Source organism: Cataglyphis hispanica, chromosome 7, assembly GCF_021464435.1.
Source record: "Cataglyphis hispanica isolate Lineage 1 chromosome 7, ULB_Chis1_1.0, whole genome shotgun sequence".
In the NCBI taxonomy this organism is placed as follows: domain Eukaryota; kingdom Metazoa; phylum Arthropoda; class Insecta; order Hymenoptera; family Formicidae; genus Cataglyphis; species Cataglyphis hispanica.
This window is the reverse complement of record NC_065960.1, coordinates 2904630-2926162: the sequence shown is the minus strand read 5'-3', so window position 1 is coordinate 2926162 and position 21533 is coordinate 2904630. Positions and strand designations below refer to the sequence as shown.

At 37.1% G+C, this 21533-nt stretch overlaps 1 protein-coding gene across 1 annotated transcript in view; it reads right to left on the bottom strand.

Moving 5' to 3' along the window:
- The window catches only part of LOC126850752 (A-kinase anchor protein 200), an 86351-nt gene that overhangs the window by 53081 nt on the left and 11737 nt on the right, over positions 1-21533 (bottom strand). The window lies entirely within an intron of this gene.

Genomic DNA, 21533 nt, shown 5'->3' with positions numbered 1-21533 from the left:
TTAGCATTGCAGATTATATTATAATGAAGGATATCTTCCCAATATTTTTAATCTTTTCCTCACCTTCAAAAATAAGAAATCTCTGCTTTTAACAATTCATAAAATAATTACGGATCATTATATATTGTAGTTAATATTATTGTGTATTGTATTATTGTATATATCAAATCATCACTAAAATATCCGCGCGATTTGTTGTGCACCCGTCGCACAAATCAAAGATATCAATATTTATCAATGGCTTTGTCACAGCTATGCAAAACTGCTTACGCATCGTTTAAATGCAAGACGTCGTATGGTAATTCGTCTGGAATGTGCAAGCTCTATTCGTCGTCTTGATTCACGGTAATCAATCCTGCGACGCACTTGGCAGCTGAGATCGCTTATGTGGTTCATGTGCCACCGGAAATCGACTATCAGGACGCACCGGAGGAAGATTGAAGATCAGTTTCTCGGTATCTGCCAAATCTATATATATATATATATATATACATATATATAAGCGCATGTTGCACTTTGCTAAGCTGCACCAGCGCATTCCATGTCGAGGACATTCTCTCGTACGTAAGTAAAATGTCCGGATAAGATCTTTCCACGAAGGGAAATCTACTCTACGTGTAGGATCCCGACCTCCCACAACTAAAATTATCGCTAAGAAAAAAAAAAAAAATGTCGAAAACATAAATTTCGAGAATATTTATGTGCTCGATTATACAAATGTCTGAATAATCCAATAAAAGAATTGTTAACTAAATATTATAGAATTAAATGGACAATGTCTTTAAAGATACACATTTAAAATCGCGAATTTTAAAAAGTTGCATTCATATATTTTATTTTACATTTTACTTGAAATTTTAGCGAATAAAGCACGTTTTCGATGTTTTAATGTTTAAAAATCCGATTATACATAGAGTCGCAGTTCTTCATTTAAATTCAAGAGTTTTATGCAATTATATTTCTGTTCTCTTTCGTACAAACGGTCGAACAATTTCTTTTCGTCGCTTCGCGAAGAAACGAAATTACCCGAGGTATTCTAACATGAGACTTTAAGGAAGTTCGAATCAACTTCGAACTTTGGTCAAACTTTCCGAATTTGAGCAAAGCGTTCTTTCTCGGACGTCAAGAATCATGATAGCGCGTCTTTGTTCTCTACAGATTGAAGATTTAACGAAACCGAATCATAAAACTGACGGCATTCTCTCTCCGAAGCGTAGTGAAGAAAGGAGAGGCCGTCAAAATTCCACATACTGTATGATACCGGATTACTCACTTGGGATGACGACGATGAGCGATGCCAATGACAACGATGATGACGACGTAACGCAAATTACTCATAACGTCGATGTCGATTGCCAAGGATTGACTTACACAGCAGCGAACACGATCGCTCGATTTCGTTAATATAATCCCAAAGTGGCCGCGTTAACGAGTATCCGATTTGCATGCGGTGTCTTAAAGGTCGTACGTTTTATTCGAACTAGTATCGCAGATATCAAATGTCAACGGAGGAGAATGCTCGACTGTCTCAATAGATAGACTCCAGCGATACTTTTTACTTTTATGAGAGAAACTGAACTTCATAAAATTAAGTTTTGTGATTCTTGATAATTAGCGTTAATTTCTCTGCCTTAATTGATTTTTAAGAAAGAATCTATTCTAAGAATTCGCCGTAGAATTTATAAGCGAGAGAAAGTGCACGATTTTCGTCATGCACTTTCAAACGTGTACATCAAACGCGCTGGTGATACAAACAGCTTCCCCCGCAAATTAATGGAAATCGATTTTAGAGACGCCCGCTCTCTTATAGATTCAATTTATCAGTTATAAAGCAATCCTCTCTCTCTCTCTATCTAACGCGTTTGGCGCGGTTCTGCCCTGCTTGCCCCGCGCTCCGCGTCCTATAATCGAAATCTATCTCCTAGATAGATTTCCAATTACCGGGTGGTGTTACAGAAGCGCGCAGTAAAAGTAATTCGATTAAACCGCCGTGGCGTCCGAGAGACGCGTACTGTTTCGACAATGAATCGCTGCCATTTCCACATAATTTTCAGAGTTGACTTCCTCACGATATCGAGCTGACGAAGAATCACCGTCATCAGCCAGGATTAAAAAGCAAAATCAAATCAGACGCTAAATTAACGAATGATATTTCGGATTTCTTTTGGCTTTCCTTATCAATTACATAAAATAAGGCAAATGTCAAAATTGCAAACGACTTGTGTTTCTTTTAAATTAATAATTAAACAAATAAAATCGAATAAAAATATACTAGATATAATAAAAATTAATGTGTCATCTGATATTTTAATTTTTAATACGTTTTTCACTTTCGTTCTCATCGCATTGTCTATTGCCGATTTCTATGTAATCGCTTTCCTTCAACTAAACGAAGCCGCGCGTACTCGATGGCGAAACAGTCAACAGAGAGCGAAGATTGTCATGACTCGACATCTCGATAATTGACATTATTCCGCGACTGGAAAAGGCTCTCGCGTAGCTCGGAGCGTTAACTCAATTAGACGCGACAATGAGAGCGATCACTGTGCTTCCACAGAACCGCGGTCGTTATCAATAGACAATAGCCACAGCGACGTAGCGGTAGCTAGTCGGTGTAATTTCTTTGTGCCTTGTGCGCGCCGTGCTGACGATGCTTTTCAGGGTTTCCCCATATGCGCATCGTCACTAGTTGATTACGTAGAAGGAACGTAAAAAAAAAAAGAACGAAGCGCGTCCGCCTCTTTTATCGCGCTGCTCTCCTTTATGCCGTCCCGCTTTCCTATGCAAAGAGCATAATATACCGCAGCATTTCCGCTCGGAATGTCGCCCGATGTCGCGTCGGGGAGCAGCTTTTGCGCAAAAACTGCAACTCTCGCGACGGCGTGCGATTTGTATATCGCGTAGAGATTTCTCCGTCCAAAGCGAATTTCGCCTCCTGCAGGCTGATTCCTGCCGTTGCGTTGAAAAACAAGTTTACGCGATAGTTGTTATTGTGCAACGCGCATAGTACATTGTAATAATGTTGCTGTAACTCAAAATTTTTTCAAATTGCAGCGCTCCATATGAACATGCAGCAATATTTTAATTACTTAATCTTAGAACGGTGAAGAAAATTACCGGAGTGGCGATTTAATTAATTACTTTAGAAATTGAAAATAATTAAGAGATCAAAAATTACATTTTCTGTATATTATATATTCTTTTTGATAAGAATTTCGCGAAGTATTATCGTTTCGGAAAATGATCAGCGCGAAGATGGATTTAGTAGAAATGCGGAATGATAGACTCAAAGCATTTAACGATATTCAATTATGTACCAAATGAGAGGATGTGCCGTTTAAGTTCCGCCCTCTTCGAATGTCCGTTAATGAAGACGGGTCTGGAGAAACGCATCGGCAGGAAACTGATTCTCTCTCCTTCTCTCTCTCTCTCTTTCTAAAGAAAGACTGCTCATCAACGGTACCGAGAGCAGCAAATATATGGCAAACGCGCGGAGGCGATCTCTGCGATACACGGAGATAAGACGGACGCACGCATTGGTACGCGAGCGAGTGCGCTCGCACTCAGCTGATTTGCACGGATCGTGATTTAGCCCGGCGGCGCAACTGAGCAAGAGCGTTACATCGCAATTACGAGATTAAAGGATTAAAGATTCAATGAGATTTTAACTTAGAGATGCTAGATTTGCAGCTGAGGAAGTTCTCCTTTACTTTAGCATGAAGTGCGCCAAGATAAAATTTTGCAAGCGTAAAAATAATTAAAGTGTTGAAGCGATAATGTACGATACGATACATTTAAATGTATAAATCAACAAAATGAATCAGATATATTTAGCATTTTCTATGTCGAAAAGTAATTTATCTCTCTCTCTCTCTCTCTCTCACACTGAATTTTATTGATTAAAAATAGTATCGTGTATCTTTTTTCTTTTTTTCTTGACGGGATATCTTTGTGCAAAATTAAACAAGTTTGGCGAAAATAAATAAGAGGAATGCACCTCGGGATAACAAAGGTGCGGAAGAAACATTAACCTTTGAATGTCTTTTGACCCGCTGCATTATACGTCGTAAATTAATAAAGTGGTTAACGACGAAAGATAAAAAGGTTCTTCGTGACTTCGAGATCGCCCTTTCTGAAAAGGATCAACGGAGAGATTGATGTACGCGAGTATACGTCGGTGCAGGAGAAACTAATCGCGAGGTTAATGCATCACGAAGCGTGGTGAGTCAGAAAAGGTATGTACAAGATCGAGGGATCGAGCCTCGATAAGATAATATTATCATGCGCTGATCAAATTAACTGAATCATGGAAAATCCTTGTATGTGTGCGTTAATTAATCGTTTAAAAGAGAGAAAACTATCTTATTCAAGACCTGTGTATTTCTCTTTTCGTCATAAATATTATTTGCTAAATTTTTATAAAATCCTTCAATTAAAAATTGACTTCGAGAAAAAAATTGATTTCGAGAGAACAAATCTTTTCAAATCTACTTGGAACGAGCAATTCGATTAGCTACGCGCTGATATATGCGAGTAATAAAGACAATGTCAATCATGCACATTCTTCGGCACGTTCAATGCCGGAAACGGAAGCTCCACCTTAGTCGACAGCCATCGAGACTGACCATCGTTTATGTGAACGCGCTAGAAGAATGTCATAGCGATTGTAAGACGGATATCTAATCAACGTTTGTAGTGTACACGCGCGACATCCCGTTATGATTAAAAAAAAAAAACGCCGCTGATACCTCAAGTATTTCGATCATCAAAATTGTTCGATCCTATCAATAATAAATTAGAAATGGATACACGAATCTAATGGTTGAAATCGTATGTAGGTATACTGTGGCTAATCGTATTTCAAATTGAATTACCGCAACATCCGTCCGTTCAGCTACTAATTGATCGACTAAATTAGATATAAGATCCGGCTGGCTAAATATAATTTAAAGGAATTAGTTTCAATTAAGCGAGATTAAATGGCAGACACATGCAAGTTTCTACCTAAATTATTTCAAGAAAAGCGTACGCAAAATTCGTGTGTAAATTTATTACTAAATTTATTATTATTAAATTCAATTTGAATAATTTCTCTCTCTCTCTCTCTCTCTCTCTCTCTCTCTCTCTCTCTACGTTTGTCATATTTATTTTATACACGACAATAATATCAAATAATGAGAGAGAGAGATTTGATTACAGCAATTATCATTATTTAAAAATTAACGGCTTAATTTATAAATGATCGATGGCTTTAGTTTGTGATGGATCGATTCATTACGAATATACGGGATGTGCCCTGCCAAGTGACGTCGAGAGTACGTGTAGTAGTCATGGCCTTCTTACTCAAACGATGAATGAACACCCACGTGTCGCGCGTAAAGGCGGGAAGGTCGACGGCCAGATGTCGAGAGGGAATATCACGGATCTCGCAGAACACGCGGTTCGACGAAAACGCGATCGAGTGCAAGGCCATGCGCGGCACATTGATTCGCTGCCAAGAAGGTGACGCGCTCGCACGTCAGTTTCCGTCGTGCTATTAGACTCGGAGGAAGCTTCCGCGGCGAAAAGCTGCACGACACACGGCAATTTGCCCGACACGCGTCGATTTGTCAATGTCAACGTAGGTGGCCTCGAACGTGCTGCACCTCTCCGTCTTCCTTTTTACCGTTCGCGGAATGGAATTGGCTCGCGCAGCGTCCACCGCATCGGTCCATGAATCACTATTGAGATTGGAAAAGGTTATTCCTTCCTTTCCGTTTCGCCAGATTTGTCGTCGTTATTCATTGTTACCAATCGTCACGATTTACCGTTAATCGCACCATTTGATTAAAGTGATAATTAAAACGATAACATATTTTAATGATAATTATAAACTTCAAATTATTTTTCTTTTTTTCTCAATTTTACATCGTTTCAATATTAAACATTTGTTTTTTTCGTGACAGCAAAGGAGATGGCGTAGACTGTTTGTAAATTATAATAATCCAGTGACGTATCTCATTATGATTTCAGCACGTGTACGCGGCATTACGCTGCTTTCGAACCGTAGCGCTTTACTTGTACATCCGATTAGCATGTGCGTGCATCTATGCGCCGTGTAACGAGCTGTTAGAAATTAAATGAACATTTTCCGTAAACTTCACTCAGCTCGAAAAGAGGGAAGGAGAGAGCGAGAGAACTTACAGTAAGTACAAATATTTACCCGTGTCACGGTGAACTGTTGAGTGCTATACTATTCGTGCAAATCACTTTATCGCATCATTTTATCGCGACATAACTCGATCACAAAGACCGTGCCTAGCGAAATTTTTTGTGGCACATCTCAATTGCTTTTTGTCGCAAGTTCCTATAACGGGCAAAGCATTACGTGCATCACGATCTGCATATCATTCGCAAGCTAATCTCGAGGCCCCTTTAAGTATAACTATGTGCATACTTTGTATAACAATACCGTCGTTTTCTAAATATTCTTTTGTAAACGTCAACATTTTGAGAGTGTATTTAAATATTATATATATATATATATATATATATATATATATATATATATGCGTTAATATAAATAAGATTCTTATTTGTTGCCTCGTAATAATCTTATATTTTCTATGAGATATTGTTCTACAGTTTGACATTTTTTCACGCAGGAAAGTTCCGCTATATGCGGATATAATAATTCTCACGAACAAATCTCCGAATCCCCTCGAGCACGCGGGAGAGCGACTTCAAAGCGTCCAATGACCGCTAATGTCACATTATTCGACGCCGGTTCCGGCGACCTTATAAACTGTCCACAAATCATACCGCACCGCCGACTGTGACCTGCCATTTTAATACGGTTAAACTTCCATTTCCGAATAAGATTTTATCAGCCTGCCTGCCCCCACAAATCTCTTCGCATCCGTCGGAACTGTGGACGGCTGGCGCCCAAAATCGCTCGTCTGTATACGTCACGTTCGCAACAAACAGAAATCTCACGCATACATGCGCCCATCAACCACGTGTTCACGCCCTATATCGCGTTAATGCGAATGCACTACCGAGATATATGCGGATGCACTTCCCGTGAAACCTTTGTTTCCCTTCACCTCCCCCGATCCTTGATCATAAAGAACCGACCATTGATATCTCCCCTTCCTTGCAAAATATCGGGTTTTTATTCCTGTTGTTCGACGGTTGCATTTGTTCGCGAACAGACGTCGAGAAAATGCATCAGATATCGTTGAAAAGTCGGAAAATTATGATGTTATGTGACAGGGCATTAAATGAAATTTTCACAAAATCAAAATGCATTCAAACTTTAGATATATATTTATACACCCGATAAAATTTTTTTTTCAAACGTTTTATAGCAGTATGAAAATAAATATTTTTGAAAAATAAAAATAATAAACATTTTCCGCAAAAAATCCTTCATTATGCACCCTGTACAGCACGCACGATGAATTATTTACGTTTCGTGATTCACAATGCACGGTTCCTATAACGGATATAATTGTCTCTCGCGTATAATTGGGTAAACAGCATGTCGGTCGTGTTATTAGAGAAACGCCAACCGAAAAATTCCGCGCATTCATAAATTTACGTCACGATAACGAACAACACGAGAGCGCGATAATGATAATAATTTCTACATAAATGACGCAAGGCCACCTCCTTTTCAGGAAGTCACGTCAACGGAGCGTGAATCTTCTTCCATCTTTCATGATTTCCAAAACTATATAGCTCCCGTAATACTCACGGAATAATAAGTGTGTAATTTATAAATATGATCGAAACAATCGTCTCAATTTAAATTCTGTACATTCTATGAAAACGAGGAATAAAATAAAAAATAATCATTGAAAATATATAATGTTGTTATTCAAATAAAAATTAACATAAATTTTGTAATGTTTGATTTCTTTAGCAAAAACCTTCAAAGTAAATAAACAAAGTAAAACTTTATAGACTTAGATCTTTTTTTTGCTGTTTAAATTTCCTACATAAAGAAAAATGATACGAAATCAAACGCCGGCGAACGACAAATATGCTAAATCGCGGCAACAAATTGTAAATATATATACCACGTGGTTCGTATCGAAAATGACAGAGCGAACGACGAGCGAAAAAAAGGCAATCGTTTAGCATATCGATATCTCGGTGAGAATAATTCATCTGCGTTCATGGCCGAGTAAACGGCGATTGACAAGCGAAAAGGAAGCCGATTTGTCATGTGCAACGGATAGCCGGCGAATTTTTTATGCGCTATAATTCGAGTTCTTTTGAGTCGCGTACGCCGAGCACGCGCGTACAACGGAACGCATACCGTACACGTGCACGCATAATTAAGGCTCCTCTGTCCCCATTGCAGCCATATTTTCGTTGAAAATGAACTTTATTACAATTGATCAAGATTTATAACTCTATCTGATTAATTTACTCATAAGAAATAATATATGCTGTACATCATTTATCGAGATGTAATTTATGATATATCCTAGAATATTATTTTTATATATATTTCATTGTTCATTATTCCGTATTTTTTTTCGGTGTTATAAATATGTAATAAATATATATTATAAAAGACATTTATAAATATTCATTGTAACATTCATTGCAGCGAAATGTAGCCATCGTATAGTCCAACATCAGCATATCCCGTTATGTCAAAGAGAAAATTTGCAATAACGAAATACATCTGCTTTGTACTTGTCGTACAAGGCCCGACGACGTCATCCGTCGTGCCGTACGCGGACAATAATGAAGCGCGATTTGCCTAAAACACTAATGGCGTATCGTGAGCCTCGGTGGATTCTCTTTTCATTGTTCTTACGAGATGGTATATCATCGCCAGCAGCGATGCAATTAAGATCTAATTAAGCATCATGTAAGAAGTATGACGCTGAATTCATTCATAAGGTCATGTACGTGTGAGTTTGCAGATATCTACTACACAACATGTCTATAATAAACCGATGAAAACTCGATTAAGCGCCGTATCTTTTTAATTTATGTTATATTAAATATTTATAAATATAATTATAAATTGAACGGTGATTAAGTTTCAAATAAAAATTGATTTTAAGATTAAAACTCGCGTGCAAAGAACTTTTAGTTATCAATTCCTTATTTTAAATTTTTATCTTAATAGAATAAAGAATTATACACTTCTTATCCATTTATGTCAAAAACACCCTATACGCGTACGAAAAACGAGACTGTCTCACGAGACGTAATCTCATTTCTATATAAAATGTACCTGCCGCCACGAATCGAAGTCGACTCACGTACTCGCCTTCTTCAGCGGCTAGGAACAAATGAGGTAAAGGGGTAAACCGACGGAACACTGTCTCGAAGATCGAATTAAATACACTTCTACAAGAATGCGGCTCTTATACGTGTGCACTGTAACGGTCTCGAGAACTATCATAGCTGTAAGATCGCGACGATTACGTGACTCATAGTTCCAGAACCGTGTAAATCCTACAAGACTGAATAAAAAAAATAAAATCATTTCTCAAAGGCACATATAAATCAACATTTTATATTGTCTGTAAAAAAGTTTGATTAGAAAAAAATATGTTTTCATGCAAATGTGATAACTTATCAGGACAATCAATCCAGACAAGATTAATCTAATTTTACTTTAAGGAGAAAAAAAAAATATTTCGCGCAATAGAAGTTAAAAGGACAGATGGGAAACTTGAATATAAGCCAATACACGCAAGTAGCGTATTCAACATGACTGATACCATAGAAACGCACGATGTCGCTTTTATTTGGATCGTAAGTGACATTGAATAGACCGAGAAACTGCGTTTTGTCGTACCATTTGCGTAGTCTATTCTACAGCGCTCAGCGACAACGACGAGACGATTAATGACACCGTGTGACACCACGGACGTACAAAGAACCTATGACACTTTCTACATCGCCGCGCGTGTCTCGATAGAGACACTTGCTTGTCCGTAAAAAAAAAAGAAAAGAGGAAGTACTGATTAATGTCATATTTTTACCAGCGGCGCAATTAATCAACCGAAAAGAAGTAATATCGAATAAATTGATTCAGAAGAAGATTTATACGAGTTTCGTGCGAAACGAGAAAACTTTTTCGATAACAATCTCTTCTTGTAAAGTAAAATTGGATATTAAAGTTCCGGTAAAGTTACATAAAAAAAAAAAATTCCGTCTAAAAATCACAATTATTGATATTCATCAATATAGATAGTACGTAAGTTTACTTAGCAGGGATAATTAAAGTCAGTTGTTGTCGAATGACACGAAGAGATTCGAGAATACAATTCTATCCACTTCTCTCTAGACGTACGTAGTTATCGGACTGGTTTTCGAGGACTACCGAAAGTTCTCGAGGCAATAAAATGGCAGACGGAGACTCAGTCCGACGGCTTTACTTTATCCTGCGGGACCGTTTGAAAAAGTGCAATAAAACGACTCAGCTGTTCGCTAAATATTCTCTCTTGAGAAAGCTCGAAAGTTCGATTTTTTTCTCATCAAGCGCGATAAAATTTGTTCAACGATTGACGAATAACTAAATTTCTAATATCCTATGGATAAATTGTATCATAAATGATAATTTATGGATGCCAGAAAATATGCAAAAGGAGATCAGTATAATTTCTCGCATAAAAAAAAAAAAAATATTTCAATAGAATAGATTTTTATAATTTTCTCATCTAGACTTATTTTTTATGGATATACCCTATTTTTATATTTTAAATCCATTTGTAAACGATTGCGCATACATCGACTCTTATTAATTTCGCTGCAAAGGGAAGACTCCTTCTGAACCAGACCGCCATGTCGACTGAATAACGATCCGCTCTGTGAGACTCGAAAATTTGCCTAAATAGGAAGAGCCGACCCCCGTTTGCATTCGCGCATCTTCGTAGCAAAATTAAAGTAGCAAACATACTAACTAAATAGTAGAAATAAGGTAAGTAACAAAATCAGCTATGCTATTTCGGAATTTAATATTTTGACGCTACTAATGAAAAATAAAAAAAAATTCTTTTAGCAGTATCTTATTCTATAACAATAATTAACTGCTAAATAAACGTTAATTATATAACCCAAGGTACTTTCATAATTAAAATATGAATCGTTTCTCAAGCGTTTTCAAAAATGTTATCAACATTTTAAGAATAAAGAATACCCTAAAATTCTTCGTATTTTTGTATCAAATTTCGCTTTTTATTCGGCAAATTTCGAGATGAAGGGTTTTCGTATTATAGAGAATTCTGCATTTTCTGGCAACGCTGGAAAGGACGACGGATGCTCCCTCCACGAACTCGACCGGCCCCCGACGGTGTGCCACGAGGGTTGCCGCTTTCGTATTGATTGTATGTCGGATGATTCATGGGGCACTCTGGTGCGGTGACCACCCCCGCAATATTCTAAGCAGTCGCTCTACCAACCCTATAACGCGGAGCTTATCCCCAGCACCGAGACGGAAGAACACTGACTGGAAACTACTACATGTTCCACTGAGATACCGCGAATGAATGGCATTATGCAGCCCTGCTAAGTGCAGACAAAGGTCCACTGCGAATTAGAGGAAAAACGAGAGATAACGTCACGTCGGAAATTCTAAAGTATGCAGTTACCATTGGAGCATTTTAGTAATATTTGCTACCGAGTTAACAATTTAAATTCTGTGCAAACCTCACGTCCGTTTTCAAGAAATATTATCTTATAATTGAGCAAGCACACAAAAGAGAAAATAAGATCAGTAATTAGGTACTGCACGAAAGGAGAAGTTGTAATTTTCAGTGCCAAAATAAAGCAAACAATTTAGATATATATATAGTTCTCAGGCGATTCTCGTGCAGGTGCAAGCAATACATAGCCAATGAACCGTGAAGAAAAAAAAAAGAAAAAAAATTCTCATAAAAAAAATAAAAGCTTAGGAGAAGTAGTATACGATATTAGCGTCTGGAACGTGAATTCATTAGCAGCGAATCCCTATAGCAACCAGATAGTAAAAATATCTTCATCACATAAGTGCCACACCTGCCGTTCAAAGTTTTCAAAGTATCTCTGGTACAGGTGTGTATCGAAGCGAACGCTGCAATAAAATGCGCAAGAACTCGGCTACCAAATAAGATAATGAAGAATCTTGTAGGTTGCTAATGATTCATCGAATTTTGGTAAGATGATATTTCTTTCGTTATCTTTATCACATCTATTCGTTTTCTATTAATTATTAAATATATGTCACTCCCTCGCCCTTTTCATAAAAACATTTATTTTGCACATGTGCTACATCCATGCATACGTAATTGCGACTATAAGCTGATTCCGAGAAAGAGATATGCAGTAAAAAGCAGGACAAAGGCTATACTCGTCGTCAGACAGTTATAAGTTCACAGAAAAAGTTATTAATAATTAATCGCACATGCTACTTGTCACTATTTCTGTGTGATCAATTTTCATTGTTACGTCAATGTGAAATAAAAAAAAAAAAAAAATATTAAAAATTTAATTCGACAGCGAAATAAAATATAACGAAAGATATTTCAAACAATTAATACAGGTTTAATAAAAAATTAAAAAATTACATAGAGCGATGGCAAGCGAAAACTGCGAAAACTTTATTTTTAAGTGTAACATTTGTTTTTAAAACAAAATCAAACATGCCGTCTCAATTCTTTCACGGGATATAAAAATTCGTCCACTTCCTTCGGGCAATATCGTACAATCAATCTTCTCCTCAAGCCACCCTTACTCCCTTTGGGCACTCGCAAAGAAAATATTAAAGTTTCTCGTGGCCAATGGAGGAAGGAAGACGCACAGAACTTAAGGGACAGCGGTACTCACGAGAGAGATCTATTTTTACAATTTTCGAAACGTAGCAAAACTGCGACACAACGAGCGCATTCTTCTTTCTTCTCAAAACCTTTCACTGCGCAAAGAAAGGCTAAAGTCTCACGATTTTGACGAAGTACTCTCCTCTTTGCATATTCTATGTCGACATAATTTCGATAAATTCAGAATTCTCTTATCAAATTGCTCCAATATTTTTTTCCAAAATATTACAAAAATCTATTCTTTATTCAATTAGTTATCATACAAATACAATGACATTTCATCGAATATAATTCTCTGATCTTTAATTTAATGCCCCCGTTCGCGTTTGTATGCGAATACAGGAGCACGTACGGCCACGCGACATCCCGGCACTTTCACTCGCTCGCCTCTTTTCCCGGATTTTTGCAATGTGAAACTAACGGCGTCCGAAGTATATGGCACTACGGATATTTGGCACAGACCTGAAAGATGAGAAAGAGAGAGAGAGAGAGTGTACGTGTATGTGTGTACGCTCCCTCTCACGACGTGTTACACACGTGCAAGCTGCTGGTCGTGGCATATCTGGCCCGCACATTCAAGGCCGGACAATCAACTTTGCGTAAAACCTCGTATACTGTATGGGGTGTGTCGCCGACTAACCCGAAAATCCTGATAACGACTCTAAACGACTCTGCGCTTCAAACGAGAGGATAATAACAATTTGATGATGTGAATTTTTTCGTTTTTATCATAAAGTTCGTGATTCTAAAATTTTTCAGCATTTTTCTCTTTAAAAGATATTTTTGCAACATTGAAAAAGAAAAAAAGAGAAAACATTTTTTCGAATCTTAGTTTTATATTTTTATATAAAAATTATTTACAATTTTTAAATTTTTGCAATTGATTGTGAATTTTTTTCTCTCTAAATAAATTTGAATATTATCATGGCATAAAATTGTGGTCATAAATTCTCAATTTTATCATAATTCAAAATCCAATTTTTGGAATGCATAATACTTATAATGATAAATGCGTTACAGCCAATATGAACGAGGCGATATCTAACCACGTACAGTGCCCAAGGACAGCCGTTCCTCTTCTCGATGGCGTTATTTATATCTTTATATCGCGCCGAGGTCCAAAGACAAGCATATGGAAAGAAAGGCCGAGGGTGTAGTCGCAAAAATTCGCGCAAGGTCGTGTCTCGGCGTAAGCGTCATAGAATTTCTACCGTCCTCGAATTTATCGTCGTTTAACGAAAGAGGAGAACAATGTTATCAAAATGCACCGATTATTCTGTATCGGGCACTGAAAATGCCTATGGCTTCTAATATTACGCCGTATTAGCCGAGAATATCAATCGATATTATCAATATAATAACTTTGGATACTCGAACGTATCATCTCCGGTAGAAAACTAGATAGAGATCAAATTTACACACGTTCCACTCGTGACTGCCGAAGGCTACCGATAATGATTACTCCAACGAGCGATGTGTGATCGTCGCGAAAAATCTGTCGGGAAAACAAGTTTCTCGACAAAGAACGTCGTTGGATGATGACAACGCGTTTACGTAGAATCGTGCGACGAATGCGAGATGCGCGGTAAGAAGCTAGTGTGGAAAACAAAGCGAGGAAATAGCGTGAATACGCTTTGAATACGCTTAGAGAGCGCCTCTCTGATAGCTCTGCGACTCTTTCGCGACGATTTTTTCACGCGTCAAAAGCAAACGATGAATGACTATTATATACACAAACGGCATGTATGAATAATTAAAAATTTCCATCGCTCATATTTTCGAATTATAAATTGAAGCGCGAATCTTTTTCGATCAGATTTCCAGCGTTAAAATGTTTCGGAACATCTCGCATGTACTGAAAATTTATCGCAGATAATTAGAAATTCTCGAGATAGGTTCTCGATCGGCAGTTGTATAATATTGTTACGACTACAGCGATTTGCGTCAGTGCTTCATTATATACGAAAAAAATTGCGCAACACCTATCGAAGGCCGTCAATTTTTCGCGCGTATATATTCGCGTTACATTTTCGCGGCAGCAGTATCGCGCGTCACGAATCATTAGACTTGCAAAAGCCGCACGTCGGGGTGCTAACGTCATGTATCGACTTGTCGTTATCGCGTCGGAAAACGCGATGGTATAATTCTCTCGAACTGTTCAAGCGGCGATATCAAATACGGGCCGAGCGCGTGTTTGTAAATCGAACAAAACTACAGAGTTTCGAAACTATCAGCAACGTCACGGTTAAGCCGTTGATATGAGGAAAGAGCTCGATCGGACGTTAAATCCTTCGACATTCCGACTCTCGATACATTGCGGTTCCACCAGCGTGACTCTGGCTTCGGTATAACGTTACCTAAAAGGTCATCGTACATACGCAAACAAGGGTTCAGCCCTTTTATTATAGTCTATCCGTTTAATTTGAGAACGTGAATCATGCTCTGTATGTATGGAGCTACGCAAACCTTATAAAGCCTCATATCTTCCGCGGCCTATTTCGAGAACGTAACCGCTTCGAAGAAATAACTAATTATCGATCGATAAATCGATATGATGTTACTTACCCTGTAATCTATAACAACAGAAATGAAGAATATTTTTAAAAAGTTCTACCGTCGAAAAAACATTTTTTTTGTATTTTTTCTACTTATTTATACTAAATTTTCTATAAAATCTCAAAGAAGAAATCTCTGACCGGAACGTTTGGGCCCACCCTGTATATTTTACAAGTTTTTATTAGTTTTTGCGTCAGCAGAATATAATTCTACGGATTCAGTATCTCTATACTCGGGATTCGCGAATGCAGATTTAAACCGCGAGCATTAATCACTTAATGTGATTTTATTAACGAATTTATCTCAACTAGAGCGCGCTATAAATATAATCGGATGAAAACGAATCAACCGAGTCGTTCATCAGAGTCGAATCGATCGAGTATTATCGTTCGTGAGAGCTGTCTGATTTTGTCGCGTCGAATTTATGTGCATCCGCGAGAGGGAAAGAATACTGACCCACGACAAGAACCTGTCGACTAGTCTTTTTATCCATCGCTCTCGACTTGCCTCGTTCACCCGTAAACGTAAGCCGTAAAGTATAACGCTATGTCTGTGTCGTAAGTGTGCGAAAGAACAAGCAATATGGTTTTAAGGGTTAAGCCGGTCTTTGGACTACGAGCGTCTTCTTCAGGGACGAAGAACGGACGAAGACGGGTTAAGGCGTTAATTCGATACTTCCTGCACGGTTGAGACCGAGATTTTACCGCGACAAGACATTCAGCTTGCCCGATATTACGCGAGAACATATTACGTTGCGGGATATGCCACCTCATTTACTTTCGCGTATATATTTGCAAGTTTCTTCGTTTTATCTCGAAATATCTGCTAATTAATCCCTGCATATAATTTAATTTTTTATATTCTGTACAAAAATTTTTTATAACACCAAACATGTGCGTATACATATAATTAATTGCTGTTAATTCTTCAATATAAAATAGCTTCTAAACAATATAATTATCAAATTAGAAATATTTCTCGATGTATATTAAAATATAATATAATATATAATAAAAAAAAATCTGTAATATATAACAAATTTCTAAAATATAATACATTTATAATATAATATATAACACATTTTCTAAATATTTTTTTTTTCAAAATTTATTTACAAATGCTATTTCCTCATAGTATCTCTTTAATTAAATAGTACATAATACGTATAAATTAAAAAAATAGAGAAAGTTTTTCACTACGCCATGAGCGAGGAAGTTTTTAATGGTTCAAATTCAATTATACGTATATGCATACATATTCTGGTGGAAGTTTCAAGCATCATTCGAGATGGCAAACTGCCAACGACGTTCACAAGTTGGGGACAAAATTCCAACCGCGCAACATTGCACCAACGCGAAAAGCGAGTCTTTTCCTTCTCTCTCTCTCTCTCTCTCTCTCTCTCTCTCTCTCTCTCGCTCTGAGAGCCTGTGGCATGTAGGATTACGCATATTTGCTGGGCTCAAAGGATCGTCGGAGAAGCAATCGAATCGACAAACCTACAGGTTTACTATCAACAGGTATACACGAACCGTCGCCACGAGTATAACCGGTTTTTGCGCTATACATTTGTCGAAACGCCTTAATTACCAGGACCGCCGCAAACATCCTTCGTTCCTTCGTCCAACCTTTTTCACAGACAAAAAAAAAAATCGACAGGGATCAATTAATATCGCGACAGTCAAAGATATCGGTTAAATGAAAATTGAACGCCACACGCTTGTAAATCACTGTACTCTCGGTAAACCATTTAGATGCGAAAACAAAACCTACCGTCAAATATGTGAGCTGAGAGCGCGTTAAATTATGCTTTCGGTCCCTATACTAATCTGTCGTAACGCGCGATACCATTAATAAAACCGTATGAGTGATGAAAATGCTCGAGGCGCTGCACATATCTCGATATAAAGGAGCAAACGGTACTTAAGCTGCTACACAACTCTGGCTACAACTTCGCGAAGCGTAATCTCGCGCTTATAAACTCGCTGCCTGACTGTTTTTTCTTCCCGCGGAATTAATTAATAATTAATTGTTGGCAACTGTTAATTAGTTGCGGCGGTAACTAAGTATTAACTTTTTGTTATCTAGATTTGGCGCGTGAATTCCCAATTTTGCTTATCGCCTTCCAAGTAACATAAGTCGCAAATAGATAATAACAGTAATTTACGAGTGATTTTCGCGAGCTTCAAAACATGTAATTAGATATAATTACATAAAACAGAGTGTTGCAAATTTTATGTTTTTATTGATATTTTATCGCTGATAACAGCGTGCGTTTTAACACATGCAAATGGAAACGAACGAATGTGTATATATAGAGATATTGTAATTAAATAAATGTATGGATATTGCACATTAAACAGATCTGTAATTATAATAGGTATGTTGTTTATAATTCATCGCGCGTTACTTAATTGTTTTGATCTCCTCTCGGATTTTAATTCGCGTTCACAATTCCCAATGGTCTAACATAATTGCAAAATATAATATGTAAAATAATATAGGGTAATTAAAATTATTAAATAAAAATGGAACAATGTGATAATTTATCGGCGTAAAATTATATAATTATTATACAACATCGATAAGAGACGGTGATATATTACTCGTTTCATAATCATTTAACACTGATAATTAATTCTTGAAAAATTATTGCACACAATATTGTATATCAAAAATATCAGTATTATTCATTCTATTCTAGGTGAAAATAATATGCAATTTTTCTCGTGCAAAAAAAGATAATGTATATTTTTAAAAAGCATATAAATATTAATGTAGATCTCTAGATTTAATTTTTTTTAAGAGTAGGATTTAGTAAGCTTTTGGACATAATCTCTAGTACATTAACTAAATGTTTTGCAAATTTTAAAAGTTGAACGTGGCCCGTGTTTTAGTGTAATCTCCTGAAAGATGCACTATTGTACAAACTATCATAGAAAATTCTCTTTCGTCAACTCCGCGCGCTTGCTTCTCTGCATCTAAAATTTATTAGGGTATGTCGAGCGTGTTTCACCACCTTTAATCCCGTAAAGTGCAATCTATGGAAGAAAAGTCCGACAAAACCGTACAAATAAATGAGTTCGCTGTAATCAGGGCGAATTGTGTAGATACGTCGAGCATTCGATTATTTTCATCGTCATACTTTTGAGATTTTATGCAAGGGAAGCAATTCTATTTGTTGCGTGTTAATTATCTAATGAGATTTCGTAACCGTTTTCTATCGATCGCAATAAGCTAAAAACAATTTATTATTCGCGCGAGAAATGTACTACAAATTTTATGCGACTATCGAAGAAAATTTATTTTTAAAATAATTAAGTCCAAAAATGTGTCTAGAAGTGTCACGAGTGTATTATTTTGACTAAAGCTAAAAGATTATTAATGGTGTTCATAATTATTTGGCAGTTTGAAAAATATCGCGAAGATATTTCAAGAAAAAATGAGAGCGAGAATTCTCACTCGATAAAGTTTCTGCAAGAAATCACTTCCAGACACGAGGTCAAAGATCGATACGATTTAGTTGGTTGACACGGTAATCAGAGGAACGACAAAGTCACAGAGACTTCATGTACGTTGATTCAAGTTACGACAACGTCCACGAGGTTCATGATGCAGTGAACGATTTACCGTTTCTTGCCGAGAGCTTGTCATCTGTCTCTCTCGCTCTTTCTCTCTCTCTCTCTCTCTCTCTCTCTCTCTCTTGTGCCGTTCCTTGTTTCTTTGTCCGACCTCCCGCTCACACTACACTTACACTTACATTGTAGTTGAGAGCGCCATAATACACCGTAGGAGACGATACGTTCTGCCCTCTCGCTTGGATTTATACTCTAGCCCGACTCTCTCAGCTGGCCGCGCTCTATTCACGTGTTTTACTGAGAGACGAGAAGATTATCGGGCTGTGTGTGACTCATCCGAGTAGCGCACACCATGGAGGAAGCCATGATAATCCGCTCGAGCCTCTCTGGCCCAGTGTTGCCGGATCAATGAAATTCTAGAATGTACGCCGAAGTTTCGTGTACCCCAATCAAAATCAGAAATCTCCAATAACATGAATATAAATGAAAGCCCTGCTTTGAAGAGCATATTCAAAATTTAAATGATTTATATCCAAAATAATTTTATTCTATAGATTTTAAATAAGAAAGAAAAAGTAGAATTTTTCAAGTTAAAATAAAGTGTGTTTCGCTTCTCCTCGATCTGATGCGTGAAATAAAAGCGTGTTACGTAAAATAATTGATGTTATTTCCTCGTGTTGGTTTCAGGAATGCGCTTGAAACCGTTTGAAGCGAACGGATTCCGCGATTTTCTCTTATTCACGAGACTAGCCTGTTCCTCAACAGTACCTCCCTCCTTTTAACGGACATATCTTAACGACGTAGGTCACGGAGGCCAAAGAAGCAGTCCATTACTCCGTATCTCCGTGAAGGAATTACTTGCTTGGAAAAAACATGCCGTCTCTTATTCATGACGACGTGATGAACGACATTCAACATCATCCGTAATCTCGAAGCAATGCGATAGGAAACCCGTAGAGTCAAGAATCAGTCAAAAATCGATGATTTCCTTTTTCAAGAAAACTAGGAATACAAATTTATTATCTTCAAAAATTTGAAGATTCTGATATCCTTTCTGGTATTTCCTTCCTATCTTCATAGAAAAAAATATGATACTCCAAATTGATCAAAGATTTCGTAAATAAAAAAGGACTCGATAGAACTCTAATTCTATGTATAAAAATTCTCGGGACTTGTAAATATGCTGAGAAGTTAATCTCAAGTCCGTCGTTGCAACTTAAGCCAGTACGCGCGAGCTATCGCGAAACTTTATTTAGACGGTAGGGGCAAGCTCGAACGCGTTATTTATCTGCGCTTGGCAGATAACGCATGGCGCGCGTCTTAACTCCGCGTGGCTCGCGATAAAAATTTCTATTCCGCGCGGAACTGTGTAAACACGCAGCGATAACCAAAGACGCAAACGACGACGGTTTTGATATACAAATATCAAAACAGAAAATGTATCGGATAACGATAGATGGAACGAAAATAAGCGCGATTAATATATTTATAAATGCCGAGAATTTTTTATTACCTCCCCAGTGTCACGAAACACTGTTGTGTCATTCGTAATGCATATCACGCGTTAGACGCAATGATGTATATTTGAAACGTCGGTGCATCATATCGCGAAATATTCCATTTCAACCAAAAAATTTTCTCTACTTGAGAAAACAATCGATGATTCGACGTAAAAGAGATCGATGGGTCAAGAATATCGCGATTTTTCGTTAGAAGATCTATTTCCGAGTCTTCAAGTTCAAGTTCATCATAATAACGTTATATGTTTACAACTCAATAATTAATTTCATGACAAAATAAATGATATGAATAATTAAAGTTAATAGCATCTAAATTTTTGGATCTGTTATCCAGCCATAAACTATTAAAAATATTTGAGCAATTTGAAACCTCAATATAAAAACTGAATATAATTTTAGATTATCTATCCATTCTTAAATATTAGAAATGAAAACATTAATTTACATAAGATTTGCTAGACGGGATGCAACCCGTTGGATGCAACTCTACGATATCTCGTTTACTAATGCAACATTATAACTGTACTCACGCATATTGCATATAACAAGTAATTAAGAAATTAAAAAAAAAATCGTTAAACTGCACCCTGCGTTTTAACTGGTACACTTTCACGTGCGCCTGACGCGGTGACGAGGATACGCGGTACACATTAGGCGTGTCCCCCCTGAACCCCATATTCAACCGAGCATGTCGAAACCGGAACCTGAATATATCAACTCAGGCCCATTTAGTTTCCATCTCGCTTCCGAGCCCGTTCGAACGTGTAGCCGCCGTGAAATGGAAATCCGCCCGCAGGAGTCAGGGGAGTGTCAAGCGATTTTCTTTCCGCTCGTTCATTGTACGTATATCATAATCGCGAATCTTAATCAAAATTTTAAAAAATTTATTTATAGAAAGAGACTAAAGTAAAAAAAATAAATAGAGTAATTATATATGTAATTAACATAGTAAAAGCAAATATTAATAGTTAATTATAATGTAATTAATGGCAATAACTAATTTTATAAGATTTATAATTTTTTTTTAAATCTAGATTAAATAAATTCTGATAATTTTTTTTTTTTAATCTGGA